The sequence below is a fragment of the Schistocerca cancellata genome, chromosome 6, assembly GCF_023864275.1.
Source record: "Schistocerca cancellata isolate TAMUIC-IGC-003103 chromosome 6, iqSchCanc2.1, whole genome shotgun sequence".
NCBI lineage: Eukaryota > Metazoa > Arthropoda > Insecta > Orthoptera > Acrididae > Schistocerca > Schistocerca cancellata.
Genome location: NC_064631.1, coordinates 75,355,428 through 75,375,073, shown reverse-complemented (window position 1 = coordinate 75,375,073; position 19,646 = coordinate 75,355,428). Strand labels below are relative to the sequence as shown.

The following is a 19,646-nucleotide window of genomic DNA, read 5'->3' as shown; positions in this document are numbered from 1 at the left end:
CATTGTGGTGTGACACCCGGCAACATCTGTCCGCTTGGTGATGATAGCAAATTAAAACACGACCGATTTCAGTCCCCTTAGCATACGTCAAGTAATGATGAATGTGGCGAGCACGATTGTATAGGGTAGCAACATGCAGTCCACGAGATATGCTAGAAATGTCACGATACACATGCAGCCAATCACTTTAGTAGTAGTCAACTACCAGCATGAGAGACCGACGTACGTCGTTAAATTGTACTGAAGCATCGTTTTAACGTATGTTCAATGTCGCTTGTGGCACTGTAAGTAGTACATGACAAATTCCCACACCCGATATGGTGTAGTATACCTGTGTGTCGCACCGTTTACTTGTAGTCTGCAAACGCTTAGTGTAAGATCATCAAATAATGTGTTTTGGAAATGAGTCAGCTTGGTGTTGATAATGCTTTTGATAAGTTGGTTTGTTATACGTACTCCTTAACAGAACATGCCACGCCACAATCATAAATTTTTATTAGTTTGAAAAATCTCTTCACACAAGAATGACACTGTTTAAGGGTAATATATTTTAGAATAGTTTTCCATATAATGTCTTCCAAAACAATTCAATTTTGTTTTTAGATGGCGATCGGAAATGGACTTGCTGGAAGCTGATTTCGAGGAATATGTACTGGACATCGAGGCTGACCTAGCAGAAGAACTGGACCTCTTCGAGGTTATCCCGTACGAGATGGATTATTCAGATACAGATCTATGGTGCATTGACGACCTGATGCCAGAAGAAGATTGGTTAGCCGATGTGGGGGAGATAGTGGAGGACGAAGACGCTTCTCCTGAGGGAGAAGTCGTTGTCATACGGATACATTTCATTGGTGTAAAGGAATTTGTATTTCCAAAACGTAAAGTAATGGCTTTCTTTGAGTCATTACTAGGTCAAGAAATAAATAACGTTTGATAATTTTTGAAACTGTTTTTATTAGTTTCATGGTCGAATAGCTAGTGTTAAAGACTAGTAATGTTCATATTCTGTGTTCAGCTTCCAGAAAATACTAGAAGTCGTTTGGTCATTTTTTCATCCCTATGCAGTCGCCATGTTCGTCAAAGGAAAATGTAGAAAGGGTGTAAAAATTATAACATGAAGAAAAAAAGAGCAAACATTTCATTGATAAGTTGTTTCCTGTTAATTTCAATTTTTTAGCAAAATAATGGAATAATCTGTACACGTCCATCCGCTCGATACAATCTGAAACGAGACTCGTCCGACCATGTAACACATTTCCAGTCATCAATAGTCTAACGTCGGAGATGACGGGCCCCAGGCGAGGTGCAAAGCTTTGTGTCGTGCAGTCATCCTGGGTGGGCCTTCGGCTCCGAGAGCCCATATCGATGATGTTCCGTTGCGTGGTTCGCACTCTGACACTTGTTAATGGCCCAGTATTGAAATTTGCAGCAATTTGCGGAAGGGTGGCACTTCGGTCACGTTGCACGATTCTTTTCAGTCGTCGTTGGTCCCGTTCTTGCAGGATCTTTTACCAGCCGCAGCGAAGTATGAGATTTGATGTTTACCGGTTCCCTGGTATTCACGGTACACTCATGAAATGGTCGTACGGAAGTCCCCACTTCATCGCTACCTCGGAGTTGCTGTGTACCATCGCTCGAGCGCGGACTATGACACCACGTTCAAACACACTGAAATCTTGATAACCTGCCATTGTAGCAGCAGCAAACTATCTAAAAACTGGGGCAGGCACTTGTTGTCTTATGTAGGCGTTGCCAACCGCAGCGGCGTATTCTGCCTGTTTACATACCTCTGTGTTTGAATACGCATGCCTATACGAGTTTCTTTGGCGCTTCAGTGTGTTTCAGACGAGTTTTATTCTTGAAGCGCCTTTGAATGCAGGCAAGCTCTCGATAGCACACGACAAAATGAAGACCTCTAGTGGGTAGCTTTCCCATTACATACTGATTCCCGTGGGTCCTGGACGAAGCCGGGCGTTCGCGACGTGTGGTGGACAAGGAGTCTAGTGTGACGTCACAATTTCGTTGCATGGCCCGTATTTCTGTGGGTCCCACACTCATCGAAGAGCTGGCCGCTGTGGCCGATCGGTTGTAGGCGCTTCAGTCGGGAACCGCGCTGCTGCTACGATCGCAGGTTCGAACCTTGCCTCGGGCATGGGTGTGTGTGTGATGTTCTTAGGTTAGTGAGGTTTAAGTAGTTCTAAGTCTAGGGGACTGATGACCTCAGATGTTAAGTCCCATCGTGCATAGAGCCGTTTGAACCATTTGAGCTCATCGAAGACCGCAGTAGCCACTGTCGATTTTCGTTAGCGTTCCGTTCGATAAGGGGTACCTGGAAAACACCTTATTGGATTCCTGAGTTGATGGTTCTCTTATTGTAAGTTGTGCACTATGAAAGTATGCCATTTCAAAGTTGAAAAAGAAAAAAAAGCTCAGATGGCTCTGAGCACTATGGGACTTAACATCTGTGGTCATCAGTCCCCTAGAACTTAGAACTACTTAAACCTAAGGACATCACATACATCCATGCCCGAGGCAGGATTCGAACCTGCGACCGTAACAGTCGCGCGGTTCCGGACTGAAGCGCCTAGAACCGCTCGGCCACCGCGGCCAGCTATTCTGCACACACCCGTTGCACTGCCGAAACGCTCCGTTCCACACGAGCAGCAATTTTTCGGATGGATGCATCACATTCTCTCACGCCAATAATGCGCCCTCTATCAAACTCACTGACTTGACGGCACGGTTCGCGCATACATCTGCGTGGCATCCTGCACACCCGCTCAAGTCACACTGATCCGTTACCTTCGGTTGGTAGCGACAACGAGAGCCGCAGGCACAGTTCACCGGTAGGTGGTGTTACACCGCGATGTCGATGTTAACCTTCAAGCCGCGGGCCGACATGGTTCACATTCTAATACTTTCTTGGAAATTTGTGGTAAATTCTATGGGACCAAACTGCTGGGGTCATCAGTCGCAGGGCTTACACACTACTTAATCAAACTTGAACTATCTTACGCTAAGGACAACACACTCACCCATGCCCAAGGGAGAACTCGCACCTCCGACGCGGGCAGCCGCGCGAACCGCGGCAAGGTGCCCGGACCGCACGGCTACCCCGCCTGGCAGCACTTTCTTCAGAACATATTAATGTGCCTGCCCTGTGAGTATCAACGTCCTATCTCTAGTCGGTCAAGGTGTTCTGTTTTTTTTTTTTGTGTGTGTGTGTAATTACAGTTCCATCCTGAAACTGGTTTCAGAGTTTCAAAAATAAAATTAATGGACACCGCTGACTAGATACGTTATTAGACTCAATGCTAGCTGACTTTCAGCTTGTTTTTTTTTCTTGTAGATCAGTAAGTCGTTTCACTTTCAGGATTGATGAAGGCGTGTTATGGAAAATAGTTAGTAGAATTTTTTCAGTCAGTTTCGGAGTTGATTCTTGCAAACACTTTAATCTGTCACTTATTCACATACTAGTCTGTTGAATGCAGAATTTTACACGTCTTACTAACAAAGTAACATCCAGGTTAACGAACCCTGCAGTAAAGAAAAATCGTACTTTCCGGTTCTTTCTCCCTGAGGTGAACGTTAATTATTTTGAGCGCCATGTTCGCCTTACGTGCTGCAAGCTGAACGACCACGGAAGTCGATAGACAACTCTTTTCGTCTCCCATACAGACGTCAAAATGATTTCACTTTTACACGAAGACGTGTGATCTGTAGGCTATCCCTTCCGACTTGTGACACAGCATTTTCGTACCCTGGGTTTTCTGACCTGGTGGTCCTCCAGCGCTGAGATATACCAGTAGTTCCCAGCAGCGGAAGTGTTGTCACCATCAGTGTGGCAGTGCCCTCATAGCCAGCCTTTGTTTCCGTATAGTTTCGTAGGCCTAAGCTACTTGAATTATACTCTGAAGAGCCAAAGAAACTGGTACTCGTGCCAAATACCGTGGAGGGCCCCCGGGAGCAGCAGAAGTGCCGCAGTGGACTCTACTAATGTCTGAAGTAGTGCTGGAGGGAACTGGCACAGTGATTCCTGCAGGGCTGTCCGTAAATCCGTAAGAGTGTGATGAGTGAAGAGCTCTTCTGAAGAGCACTTTGCAAGGCATCCCAGATATGCTCAGTAATGTTCATGTCGGAGGAGTTTGGTGTCCAGGGGAAGTGTTTAAACTCAGAAGAGTGTCCTGGAGCCACTCTGTAGCAATTCTGGACGTCTCGAGTGTCGCACTGTCCTGCTGGAACTACCCAAGTCCGTCGGAATGCACAATGGACATGAGTTGATGCAGGTGATCAGATAGGATGCTTACGTACGTTTCAACTGTCAGAGTCGTATCTAGACGTATCAGCCGTCTATATCACTCCACCTGCACACGCCCCAAGCCATTACAGAGCCTCCGGCAGCTTGAACAGTCCTCTGCTGACATGTAGGGCCCATGGATTCGTGAGGGTGTCTCCATTCACCTACACGCCCATCTGCTCGATACAATTGGAAACGAAACCCGTCCGACCACGCAACATGTTTCCAGTCATCAACAGTCCAACGTCGATGTTGACGGGCCCAGGCGAGGCGTAAAGCTTAGTACCGCGCAGTCATCGGGGTTACACGAGTGGGCCTTCGTCTCCGAAAGCACACATCGGTGGTGTTTCGTTGAATGGTTCGCACGCTGACACTTGTTGATGGTCCAGCATTGAAATCTGTAGCAATTTGCGGAAGAGTTGCACTTCTGTCACGTTGAACGATTCTCTTCAGTCGTCGTTGGTCCCGTTCTTGCAGGATCTTTCTCCGACCGCAGCAATGTCGGAGATTTGATGTTTTACCGGATTCCTGACATTCACGGTAGACTCGTGAAATGGTCGTACGGGAAAATACCCACTTCATTGCTACCTCGGAGACGCTGTGTCCCATCGCTCGTGCGCCGACTATAACACCACGTTTAAACTCGCTTAACTCTTGTTAACCTGCCATTGTAGTGGCAGTAACCGATCTAACAATTGCGCCAGATACTTGTTGTCTTGTATACGCGCTGCCGACCGCATCGCCGTATTCTGCCTGTTAATGTATCTCTGTATTTGAATACACATGCCTATACCAGTTTCTTTGACGCTTCAGTGTACATACGGAGAGTAATGAAAATAACTGCAACGAAAGGGAAGATGTGTCTTCTGAAGTTTGAGTATTGGTACCTGTTACACAGAAAATTTGAAACTTATATGAACTGCTGGTGCATGAATACCGAACGGAGTGAGTGTCGAGGCCGTTTAAAAATTGTACATGGCAGAATCTGGGCTGAACAACGACGTTCTTGCCCAGTTGAGGAAGCAGATGTGCAGATTAAGATACAAATGCGTAAGTGGAGCAAAAGAGTCCACGAAGGAGAAACAGGATCTGTTTTCCAAATTTTTAAGGAGGGATTTCAATATTTGGAAGACAAAGGTTTAGATGTCGACGCATCTAGCCTAAATTATGAGAACACCGAGACTGTATTGTGTAAAGCAAGAAGGGAAGCTATTGGGACGACCTAAAACGCTGACACTAGCTCGGAGATTCAATTGAGCGAAGACGATTTAAAACTGACTGAAGGTAATAGTTTTTTGAAAACTGACGATGGCTTTGTTTCTGAAAACATAATCCTGGTGTTCGATTGTGAAGAAACAGAGAAATTTCTGTGTGACATTTGAATTATTTTAGCAGGTGGGGGGGAGGGGGGGGGCAATTCAAATAACTGAACACGTTATACGTTGACAGGAAGGGATTTCTTGTTTAATAAAGTTTGCTCCCAGACAAAAGTCAAAACACTCAGGAAAAATTTCTTGGGACTGAAAAGCAAGATGTCTTGGCGCCAGAGTTTGAAATGACTACAGTCAAACCTTTGAAAAAATGCTTTTCTGGTTGCAATGTTTACTTCAATCAATGTCTGTGGAAGAAAACTGAGCTTAACAGAGGAACGAAGGGATAGAGAAGAAGTTGGGTTGTTCCGCCGCATGTGCGCTACAGTAGCACATGTTCCCCCAAACAGTGTTGATGAAATGTGGTTATTGTTCAAATTGTTAAAATGTGTGTGAATTCCTAATCGACCAAACTGCTGAGCTCATCCGGCCCTACACTTACACACTACTGCCGGCCGAAGTGGCCGAACGGTTCTAGGGGCTACAGTCGGGAACCGCGCGACCGCTACGGTCGCAGGTTCGAATCCAGCCTCGGGCATGGAAGTGTGTGATGTCCGTGGGTTAGTTAGGTTTAAGTAGTTCTAAGTGCTAGGGGACTGATGACCTCAGAAGTTAAGTCCCATAGTGCTCAGAGCCATTTGAACCAGTTTTTTACACACTACTGTAGACTAACTTAACTAACTTTTGCTAAGAACTGCTCACACACGCATGCCCGAGGGAGGACTCGAACCTCCGGCGGGAGGGGCCGCGCAATCCGTGACGTATCACCTCAAATCGCGCGGTCACCCCGCGCGGCTGTTGTTATTAATATCGGAGAAAATGCCCATTGGAGAAAAGGTAATGAAATTAGCTGACTATATGGTCAATCAGTACACGGAACATGCTAGGATACCAATTGAAATGTAGAATGTTTTTAACCAGAGGCACAGGACCACTAATTCTGTCGAAGGTTGGCGTACGATAAGAAGCTAAACTCCCCAATAAATCAAAAACATCAGAATGTATGACGGAGGAAGCAGTAAATGGTACATTTGAAATTAAAGAAGCGTTTCATTGCCCTGCCCCTTCAGAAAAGAAAAGAAAAAAGATAGATAGATCTAGACAAAAGGTAGAAAGATATTGCAACAACGAATAGGGTGACAACTTATAACATAATCAAGGTAACACAGTTATGCAATCAACACTTGGTTGCCATAGAGATAACTAACGGGAACGTCACATGGGTTATTGCATCCAAGTACGCCCAATACAGCCCTCAAATGCAGTCGTACGCAGACTACATCAGAGACCTAGTAATGTATGCCAGAGGCAAAAAATTAGTGATAAGTGCTGACATTAATTCCAGATCGACCCTCTGGAACTCAGACAGAACAGATGACAGAAGACGCATAATCACCGACCTAATACAAGAAACACAATTACATGTAGTGAATACGGAAGGACCTATACCAGCGTATGCAGGGTTCGATGTTTCGAGCAGTGATATCGACTTTACGCTAGCAAATAATGCAGCAATGGCATACGTAACAAACTGGAATGTACACGACAACATAACCAGTAGTGATCACAATGTCATAACATACACACTAAGTCACACTCAGAACACAATGACCAAATCACACACCAGACACTTGTTGTGCACAAAGCAGACTGGAACAAATTAACGGAAATTATCCAACAACACGATCTAGAAAACATCAATGGAAGTATCGATTATAGAGCACACAAGATAACACAGGTAATACAACATGCACAAAACACTTCAACACCGACAGCAAAAACACAAAATGCTCACCAGTACCATGGACCAACGAACTCACAAGACTCAAACAAGATGCAAGACGCAAACGAAAATTATATCAAAGGGGGATAGCAGATAGGGACAGACGAATAAGACTTGAAGCATATAGGCATGCACAAGACTTATATAGACAGACCCTATACAACACGCATAGGCAACAATGGGAGCTATTTGTAACAACACAAACAGAGCAAAATATATGAGGGGGAACCATACAAAATACTGACAGAGAAGATAAAAACCCCACTAGTTCTGGGAACGCTAAGGCAGGATGACGGCTCGATGACGACGGGATGGAGGAATACAGCGGAGTTTCTGCTGTATAAACTGCTCCCTGACGACGTTATCAATACAGACACACAATATCATGCAACACTAAGAGAAAACTTACACACACCATACAACACTGCGCAAGAAGAGGTTGCGCTAGCAATCTCAGAGCTCAGATAAAAGAAAGCACCTGGACCAGACGGTTTCCACTCGGAAACACTGAACAAACTAGCACCGCAGATCACCCCGTTTCTAACAACGTTATTGAACGATGCCTTACGGCTGGGCGGGGTACCTATAGTATGGAAAGCCTCCAAAGCAGTCATTATTAAGAAATCAGCGGACAGAGATCCTTCAGATCCAAAGACTTACAGGCAAATATGCCTAATAAACGCCCTAGCAATGATTCAGGAGAAGCTATTGTGCAAGCGCCTGCAAACACACAGAACTCTCAGGGATATGAGCCAACACCAATTCGGCTTCAGAACTGGCAGATCAATAGATGATGTCATCAACCAGGCCCTGCACATAGTTAACACCACAAAACAGAAATACGCCATGGCGATAATGATTGACATTGCTGGAGCATTTGATAATCTCTGGTGGCCGGCACTGTTTCAGAGGCTAAGACATCTGGAGGTACCGCAGTCACTGTACAGCAGTTTTCTAGACTACTGTAAAGACCGAGTAGTCGAATGGCAGATGAACAGCCGGAAATTAATTAAAAGGATTACCAAAGGCTGTCCTCAAGGGTCGATCTGCGGCCCCAACTTCTTCAAATGGTTCAAATGGCTCTGAGCACTACGGGCTTAACTTCTGAGGTCATCAGTCCCCTAGAACTTAGAACTACTTAAACCTAACTAACCTAAGGACAGCACACACATCCATGCCAGAGGCAGGATTCGAACCTGCGACCGTAGCGGTCGCGTGGTTGCAGACTGAAGCTCGTAGAATCACGCGTCCACCCCGGCCGGCCCCCATCTTCTGGGACATAACAATCGAACCCCTCCTAGAACTCCCGTATGGGGATGACAGGTCAGACGGTATTGTAGTCTATGCAGAAGACCTATTAGTTGTAGTCACTGCAAACAACAGAACCCAGTTAGAAGAGAAAGCCAGTGGAATACTACAAACAATTACTCAGTGATGTCACAACAACAAACTCAGGATAGCCGAAAACAAAACAACATACTCTTTACTGAAAGGATCACTCCAGAGGGATCCTTCGGTTAAAATTGGGGACACAAACATCAAATGAGCACACGTTACGCGCTATCTTGAGGTACACATAGACGAAAAAATGAATTTCCACTAACACATAAGGCTAACAACAGACGAGGCAGAAAAAATACTTCATAAACTGGCGAGGCTAAATTCAAAACAGTACAGACTACCTCTACCAGTCATACGGACATACCACTGTGCACTCTTCGAATCAGTACTCAGCTTCGCAGTTAGCACTTGGCCACATAGACTGAATGTGGTCACCAACAAAGCATTGGTCAGACGAGGGCGGAGAAGTGTCCTACTTAGGCTGTCTGGAGCCTTCGGTACGACCTCAGCGGATGCACTGTGTGTGGTGCTCGGAATATGCCCCATAGATATCACGATCAAATACAGTGCTGCAAGGTACTGGTTAAAGGAGGGAGACTAGATAAGGTACACACAACAACCGGTGTGCTGATAGAGACGCTACACCACCTTAAAAGTTGGCCTTTGGATACATGACAATGTGAGTGGGATGTAAGTGATCAGGGACGTACACTGCACGACTTCCTGCCTGACATAATGGAGCGGCTGAGAATGATACATATCGATCCCAGCCGCGGTATGGTACATTTCCTTACCGAACACGGACCTTATCCCACGCACTTAAACCGCGTGAGTCTGAGGCAGACACCTACATGTACATGCGGGGAAGAAGATTCCCCAGAACACACTGTCTCTTTCTGCAGGCAATACGCGAACAATAGACATACACTGCACTTAGACTACACAGATACAGACATTGATATATACACAGCAATAAGAGACGAAGAACAATGGGGACAATTAAACGCACTGGCAAAGAGTATTTCAAAAACAACAGATGAAGAGTACATGCGGACACGACATAAGAGACATGCCTATGTGCAACGTAACAAGAATCTCCAGAAGGTGGACAGCGATACCCACAGGGACAGCGAAAATAGTGACAAAGAGGAGGAACACGAGGAGGAACCTGAGATGTGACAGTAAATAAGCATAAGGTGCTCGCAATTCCGTGGTACTGTAAAATGATGAAAAAACGAAAACTGTAAGATGTACGACCTGTTTTAAACCACAGGTAGCAGGTCTATAATTTGGCAATAAATAAAATAAAAATAAAATAAAAAATAAAAATGCCTCTGTATCAGCTAGCCGTAAGCCTCGATAAAATGTGAAAGGGACTGTTCTTATTGAAAAACGGTCAGCAGAGGCTCCACCACTATTAAGTTTTCATTGACGGTCGCTATAGTCACGGCTAAAATATTTGTACTCGGAAACACCACATTGACCTAACAGGTCGTAAAGCACAGGGTCGGGAAGCCCACGACACTGAATGCTTTCCTAACAGTCCCGGCTCGCGGCATCTCTGAAGCCGAAGACAGCGTGAAAAGGAATGTGTTGGTTAACAAATTACACGTGAAAGTTATTCCAGGCTTTATTACCGAAAAGCTTAACTATTTTCTTCAAAATCATGTTTATGCATCAGAATTTCTGACAAAACCTTACACACACCGCAGTTGGTATACAGCAGCCTCTCACACGGATCTGTGTTGAGTCCCCTTTTGTATAAGGTGAATACAGGATATATAGTAACGACATTAAGCATGTTTCTGAATGTACAAATGCGTGCCGGTTATATATGCCTGTATACTTACTCGATTAATCTGGGGAAGACACTTCTGTGACTGAATCGTGGATTAAACAGTCTCTTTGTCTGAAGTACAAGACCGTTCGCAGTCAAGCTGTTATTAACTGTGCAGTTCTGGTCATCACAAGGAACTGCTGCACTGTAACAGCACCAACGGGTCAGCCAGGCCCTTTCACAGTTTCGCCTGTTTGTTGATTGAGAACCGACGAGGGGCCATATCTTGAATGCTTAGCAACCGACGTTGGACGGCTACTCGTCAAAGCAAGTGCAGCATCTCAGGTGTAGAGGTTTTGGTTTTATTCAAGCTTTACCGAGGCATTATACAATCGTTGTGCAGTTATCGATGCATATTACGTATATGGTAGTGCCTTGAACTATTTACTAAGCGAGACAGAGAACTCACACACCGTACTGAAAGATCTTGCCATAAAATCGATCTTTACCGATGATACATGACCATGCATTCAGTAAATGAAACTGTAAACCTAGGTTTAGCTACGATTGTGAAGGTATTGTCGTACAACCAGGCCTTTTCTATCAGCGTGGAGGGCAGTCTACACCAAAAACCTCAGCTGTTAATACGACTCACCTCGGCCCGTCCACGAAGACAGCAACGCTCATAATTCTTTCATGTCGTGCGACTTGTACTGCGGAGGTACGCAAGCTAGGAAAATGTACGAACTCCTGGCGGAAACCAGCATTTGTATTGGGGAAGTGTAAGCGACGAAGAAGGCCTCATTATGCGTCTAAACTTCCGCCGACGTCGTCTTTATAGTGACTGATTCTAGAAGTACTGCAGATTTACTAGAAGATAAGGAATGGACCTCAAAGTCTAAGCGACATTTCCCCACAATATAGACGTCCACAATTACTTTGAATCAAAGGACACACCGATATCACACAGCATGAAACAACAGGTCAAGTGGTACAGTGAAGTGTGACAGGACGTGACCGTTATTGTACTTTGATACGACTGACGATGTCTCTGCCTTGAAGTAGCGCACTTTACTGGAATGGAAAGAAATTCGATAGTCGCTGCAATGACAAAGAAAGAACTCTATAGAATAGCACATCGTCCTGCATCTATAAACCATAATCTCTCAAGCTAGATTATTTAAACGTCAAACATCTAAAATAGTTTCCATCAGGCTGGAAACAGATGTTACACGTCAGAGCCGTACAGCTTAAAAAGTATGGCATTTTCGTATTGTGTTTCCCAGACGAACTTTCTGGCTTCGACCACTTGATAAGCGGAAAATGCTTGATACTTTTTTAGTCACTGCAGGAATTTGTCTACGCACGTCTATTACGATAATGCCCTGGTAGACAGGCACAGCGGAGCACGTCATCCTACCTAGAATTTTGGAACGCGCTGGTTGGATACCAAAAGACAACCGAAAGAGGAACCTCGGAACATCTGCGTAGTTTCTATAAAAACCACCGTTTATCTATCAAGTCCCTTCATTTTCACCTTAACTTTAAGTCGCGCTTAGGGATACATGAAGAACAATCTTTAAACTATTATAAAATTACAATGTAAACTATGTCGGTCAGTGCAACAACCATTAAATATGTTTTGTTAACACGCAGCGGCCAAATAAATATGTGAATAAAAACAGTGATTCGTTGAGCAGTTTTCTCACGCGACACTCGTGAGTGGTGAGACTAACATGTCTCCTGTATCGACAATGGAGCTACAGCCGGGGTAACCGCGGAAACACTAATTTGGTGCTAAGCAGTCAGACAAGATGCTTGTTCTCGTGCTTATCACTGCGCTCGACGACGTCGCATTCGCGATTCTGTGCTGGTAAGTCGCCGCCAGCTCTCGCATCCTCGCACACTCGTCACTCTAAACGCTGTAGGCCGGAATCGCTGCGTCAGTCTCGCGTTTTGGTCGAAGTCGAGCTGTCGTGTGACTGGCGAGGCATACAGGCAACAATTGCTCTGGCGTCTCAAAGTTCTTACGTTCTTCTCTTTTCTATTTCAGGCTTTTATGGCAGCTCATACTCTCTACTGAAATGTAAGTACCAAGTCTTTCTGAATAATAGAAGATGAGTTCTTTTAGTTATATATGTTACATATAATGGTTTACGATAGCTCGTCAGTGCTTGCAAAGAGGGGAGATACAGATAAGATCGCCAACCACAGTGCTCAGTGTGGACCCTGCGCAGAGGTAGAGGGTGGGTGGGGCTGGTCGTCTCACTGGTGACGTGACTGACGTAGAAGCAGTCCGTAATTGACTCTGACATTGTAGTGTGACACGCGGCAATATCTGTCTTCTTGGAAATAATAGCAAATTAAAACACGACCGATTTCAGTCCCCTCAGCAGACGTGTAATAATCAATGTGGCGAGCACGATCGTATAGGGTAGCAACATGCAGTCCACGAGATATGCCGGAAATGTCACGATACACATGCAGCTAATCACATCAGTAGTAGTCAACTACCAGCATGAGAGACCGACGTACTTCCTTAAATTATGTTGAAGCATCGTATTAACATACTTTCAATGTCGCTTCTGCCACAGTTAGTTGTACATGACAAATTCAAACATCCGATATGTTGTAGTATTCCTGTGTGTCGCACCGTTTACTTGTAGTCTGCAAACGCTTAGTGTGAGGTCATCAGATAATGTATTTTAGAAATAAGTTAACTTGGTGCTGATAATGCTATTGATAAGTTGGTTTGTTACACGTACTCCTTGAAAGACGTGCCATGACACAATCATAAATTTTTATAAGTTTGAAAAATCTCTTCACACAAGAATGACTCTGTTTAAGGGTAATATATTTTAGGATAATTATCCAAGCAATATCTTCCAAAAAAAATGAATTTTGTCTTCGTTTTTTTAGATGGCGATCGGAAATGGACTTGCTGGAGTTGGATTTCGAGGAATATGTACTGGACATCGAGGCTGACCTGGCAGAAGAACTGGACCTCTTCGAGGTTATCCCTGACGAGATGGATTATTCAGATACAGACCTATGGTGGATTGACGAACTGATGCCAGAAGAAGATTGGTTAGCCGATGTGAGGGAGATGGTGGAGAACGAAGACGCTTCTCCTGAGGGAGAAGTCGTTGTCATACGGATACATTTCATTGGTGTAAAGGAATTTGTATTTCCAAAACGTAAAGTAATGGCTTTCTTTGAGTCATTACTAGGTCAAGAAATAAATAACGTTTGTTAATTTTTGAAACTGTTTTTATTAGTTCCATGGTCGAATAGCTAGTGTTAAAGACTAGTAATATACATATTCTGTGTTCAGCTTCCAGAAAATACTAGAAGTCGTTTGGTCATTTTTTCATCTCTATGCAGTCGTAGTGTTCGTCAATGGAAAATGTAGAAAGGGTGTAAAAATTATAACATGAAGAAAAAAAGAGCAAACATTTCATTGATAAGTTGTTTCCTGTTAATTTCAATTTTTTAACAAAATAATGGAATAATATTTTGGCAGTATTGACTACAAAAAGTTATTCTGATGTTACATAAAATATCGGGATCGAAACATTGTGTACAGCTTGGACAGAAATCAGAGTTTACTTGTAAAAGTGAGAGAACACGAATTACAGTCATCGTCTGAAGTGTGACGTGTTTGTAATCTACCCTTGCCCATGTTATTCAACCTACTTATGGATGAAGAAATAAAGGAAACCAAAGATAATTCGGAATGTGAATTAAAGATGGGGACAAGAAAGAAAACCTTTAAAGCTTGCGATAACATTGTCACTCTGTCAGAGACGGCGGTGAACTTTAGGAAGATCACTTGAACGAAATGCTTAGTGCCTAGGAAATAGGCTACAAGATGAAGGTAACTAAAAGTGATTGTGGGTACTAAGATGTTAAACTGAGACACTTAAAGTATTAGACTAGGTTACCGTTTTCTCAGAAATACACTTTAAGACAACAAAATAAATAAACGATTATGCAAATGGGAAGGAAAACGATAGAAGTGTTGACGAGACAGAAAGCTGATTACAGGTTCAGAAAAATTGCGAGATTTATTCGAGAGAAAGAGTTTCACTAATTGGGCTAGACAATAACGCGTTGGTCCACTTCTGGCACTTATGCAAGCAAGCACTTATTAGTAGTGCATTGATTGAGAGAGCAGTCTTCCTGAGGGATATCGTGCCAAATTCCGTCCAGTTAGCGCGTTAGATCGCCATAATATCAGATGGGAGGGCCCTGCCCATAATGCTCCAAACGTTCTCAATAGGGGAGAGATCCAGCGACACTGCTCGCCATGATAAGGTTTGGCAAGCAGCACGAAGACATGCAGTAGAAACTGTCGCCGAGTGCGGGCAGGTATTATTTTGCTGAGATGTAAGCCCAGGATGAGTGATCATTGAGGGCAACAAAATGAGGCATAGAATGACGCCGACGTCCGCTGTGCAGTTAGGATGGCGCGGGTGACAACCAAAGGAGTCCTGCTATGAAATACAACGGCAGTACTGCTGGTTGTTGGGCCACATGGCGGGGGACGTGGACGTCGTACGTCAACGCTTGTTTGAGATCTAGACATGTCTTGGCTGGTCTTTGGGGCCTATTTCGAACTAGGACTCATCACTGAGGACAGTTCTACTCCAGTCAATGAGATTCCAGGCCGAATGGCCCGACACCACTGCAGACGCGATCGTTGGTGCACAGAGGTCAATGGAGGTCGGCGCAAGGGGCGCCGTGAACTCAGCCCCCTCTCTGTGAGCCGCCTAGTAACGGTCTTTGTGATCACTGAAGCATCAGTTGGACATCGGATCGATGACAGTGATGAATCCGGGGCTCTGAGGGCCGCTCTGAAGATTCCCATTCCTGCCAACATCGTCGAATAGTGGCATCGCTGTTATTCAAATGTTGAAGGATTCGGAGATTACTCCAACCGGCTTCTTTGAATCCACCTAAGCGTCCTCTCTCAAATGCAGACATTTGCGTATATTTTTCATGCGCCTGTCTACGAGGCATAGTTACTGCCTAACTGAGTACATGGTTTTATGCCTTGGTATCGTATGTTCCCTGTTTAATATCTTGTCAGCTGCGCGTCGAAATTATCCATCCATCCCCCACCAAAGATTACGATTATGAATTTTCTGTCGATACAAATATGAATATGAATTTTCGGTCAATTTTCATACTTCCTTTGTAATTCTTTTCTTGTGGCTTAGAGTGTTGTTGTAAGAGATGACGGATGAAGGGAAGAAAATACCAATAGTAAACAGGAAACTGCAAGAAATGCAATTTAAAGTAAAAGTGTTTTACCACCGAATATCCATTTAAGTGTTAGGAAGTGTGATGAATGTATTTGTTTGACGATTAGCGTTATATGTAAGTGAACTAAAATCATAAAAACTGCGGCACTAACAGAAACAGGCTTTTGAAATGTGGCATTAAGGTGCTGACGAGAATATACAATGAAACGGCACAATAACTGGTATAGGGATGCATATTCAATTACAGAGATACGTAAACAAGCAAAATACGGCGCTGCAGTCGACTACGCTTATATAAGACAACAAGTGTCTGGCGCAGTTGTTGTGTGAGATGCTACAATGGCAGTATATCAAGATTTACATAAGTCTGACTGTTGTGATACAGTCGGTGCACGAGCGATGGGACACAGCATCTCCGATGTAGCGATGAAGTGGCAATTTTCCCGTATGACCACTTCACGAGTGTACCGTGAATATCAGGAATCCGGTAAAACTCGAAATCTATGACATCACTGAAGCCGGAAAAAGATACTGCAAGAATGGGGCCAACGACGACTGAAGTGAATCGTTCAATGTGACAGAAGTACAACTCTTCCGCAAACTGCTGCAGAGGCCCACTCGTGTACCCTTGATGACTTCATGACACAAAGTTTCACACCTCGCCTGGGCAAGTCAACACTGACACTGGACTCTTGATGAGTGGAAACATGTTGCCTGATCGGATGAGCCTCGTTTCAATTTGTATCGATCGGATGGACGTCTACGGGTATGTAGACAACCTCAAGAATCGCCGGACCCTGCAGGGGAGGCTGGTGGAGACTCGTTGAGACTCTATCGGTGTGGGGCGTATGCAGTTCTAGTGATATGGATCCCCTGGTACGTCTAGATACGACTCTAACAGGTGACACAAACTTAAACATCCTGTCTGATCACCTCCACCCATTCACGTCCATTGTGCATTCCGACGGACTTGGGCAATTCCAGCAGGACAATGCGAAATCCCACACGTCCAGAATTGCTACAGAGTGGCTCGAGGGAGACTCTTCTGATTTTAAACACTTCCACTGCCCACCAAACTCCCGAGACATGAACATTATTGAGCATATCTCGACCCCCTCGTCCTCTTACGGACGTATGGACAGTCCAGCAGGATTGATGGTGTCATTTACCTCCAGTACCACTTCAGACAGTAGTCGACCCTAAGCCACATCGTGTTGCAGTAGTTCTGCATGCTTACAGAGGCCCTATACGATATTACGCATGTGCCAGTTTGTTTAGTAACCAATGAAGATGTGCTGCGGTGATTCAGAAATGAAAGAGCTCTAAGCCACAACGTGACTAAAAGAAGCTTCGTACGAAGGGCGACCGTCAACAATGGGCCAAGAAGCGCGCTACATAACGGAGGGAACCGAGACCTTACAGCCAGAACACCACCCTAACGTCAGTAGAATAGCCTTAAAGAGCTCGATAGTACATAGCTACCGCAGTCCATTACCAATATATGGTATTAGAAAAGACGACACAGAGAGATTGTGCTGGCTAGATCGAGCCGACGGCAAACTTGTAGCAAACTGTGTTGGTCGAACCACTCTACCACACTCCTGGCCTTTTCACATAGCGCATATTGTTGTTGAAAAATGCCACAACCGTCAGAAGACATAATCATCATGAAGTCGTGCACGTGGTCTGCAGTCAGTTTATGATACTCATTGGGCGTCATGGTGCCTTACATGTGAATGTTCTCCAGATCACAATGGAACCACCACCAGCTTGTGTCCATCCCACAGTACAGGTGTCAAGGAACAGCTCACTTAGAAGACGAAGCATTCTTGCCCTAGCATCGGCGTGATGAGGAAGGTATCGGGTTTCATCAGACTATAGAACGCTCTGGCACTGCGCCAAATTCCAGTGCCGATGGTCATGTGCCCATTTCAGTCATAGTTGCTTATGTTGTGTTGTTAACATTGATGCATGCATTGGTCGTCCTGTAAAAGGAATGAGGAGTTGGTAGGTTGCTGGAGGGAGTTGGCACCACTTCTGCATACACAAGTCAGAAATTTCCCGCAAGTTCCTGGGAGGGCAGGGGGGGGGGGGAGGCTCTGACACCACGTTCAGTCACATCCCAGATGCGTTCGATCGGGTTCAGATCTGGCGAGTTCGGGAGCCAGCACATTAATTGGAACTCGCCACTGTGTTCCTCGAAACATTCCATCCACACATCAGTGTATACGCGTTCCAATTACTTTGGATCGAATGACACTTCAGCATCACGTAGCATGAGATAACAAGCAAAGCGGTAAAGTGGAGTGTGACAGGAGGACACCGTTATTACACTTGATTTAGGCCCACTGACGTTGTCGCTGTCTTGAAGACTCAGACCTTACTGGAATGGGAAGAGATGTGGTAGTTACTGCATTTCACGAAGATACGACAGTGTACAATAGCACAGGCTCCTATATCTAAAAAGTATATTATCTCAAACTAGATAATCTAACCAGCAAAAATCGGAAAACTTTCCATCAAATTGGTACACGGATGTTACCCATCACACCTGTACAGCTTGAAAAGTCTGGTATCTGCATGTTACGTTTCTCACGCAGTTGAACTCTTCGGTACCATCTACGTGATATTTGGGGTACTCAATAATGGAAACGTAGTGGAAAGTCCTTGATACATTATTACTCAATGTCGGAATTTGTCTGCCCACATGCATTACAACAACGCTCTGGCAGTTAAGCAGAGCGGAGCAATTTATTCTAGCTAGACTTCTGCAAAAAGTGGAGATCCAGCTGCAAACGAGCTATGTGGACACCTCTGGGGTTTGTACCAAATGCAACGTTTATCTGTCAAGACTCAGTATTTTCACGTTCCCTTTACGTCGCGGTTATAGGTATATGAAGAACAGTCTTTAAACTATTACAAAACTGCAATGAAGACTGTGTCAGTATGTGCAACGACCGTCAAACATGTTTTGTTGTCATGCAGATGCTAAATGAATATGTGAATAAAAGCGAGCATTCCTTGAGCAGGTTCATCATGCGACACTCGTCAGTGGTGATACTCCCTTGTCTTCTGTCTCGACAATGGTTCTACAGCCGCGGTAAACGTGGAAACACTAATCTGGCGCTAAGCTGTCAGACAAGATGCTTCTGTTCTTGCTTATCGCTGCGCTCGGTGAGATCGCATCCCCGGTTCTCTGCTGGTGAGTCGCCGGCAGCTCTCGCAACCTCGCAGACTGGTCACTCCAAACGCCGTTGGCCGGTATCGCTGCGTCACTCGCGCGTTTTGGTCGCAGGCGAGCAGTCGTGTGGATCGCGCGACGTACAGGCACTAACTGGTTTCGCACCGAAATACATGTTTCGGAAAGTCTTTTCCTCCTTTGAGCTCTTTCTCTTTGTAAATCAGTAGTGCTAAGAGTTCGCGATATAGAAACTGCAACAGAATACATTTGCTGAACCGTGTCTAGTAAAACAACTTAACTACGTCAATCGATAGAAAAGTTATTGTTGTTTCATTTTATTTTTCAGGGTTCACTGGGAGCTCATATTCTCAAATGAAATGTAAGTACCAATTATCCGTGAATAGTAGATGACCACAGTGATCAACGTGGGCACAGAGCAGAGGTGGAGGACGAGCAGGGGTGGTTGTGTCACTGGTGAGTTGACTGGCGTAGAAGCAGCCAGTAATTGGCACTGACATTAGGGAGATTCTCCTTTAACACCCGACCGTATCTGTGTTCTTGGTGATGATAGTTTATTAAAACATGACAGACTTCAGACAGCTTAACTGGCCTCATGTAATGATCGAT

At 44.7% G+C, this 19,646-nt stretch overlaps 1 long non-coding RNA gene across 1 annotated transcript in view; it reads left to right on the top strand.

Annotated features, from left to right (window-relative positions):
• The window catches only part of LOC126191489 (uncharacterized), a 93,306-nt gene that overhangs the window by 61,368 nt on the left and 12,292 nt on the right, over positions 1–19,646 (top strand). The gene's annotated exons all lie outside the window — the stretch shown is intronic.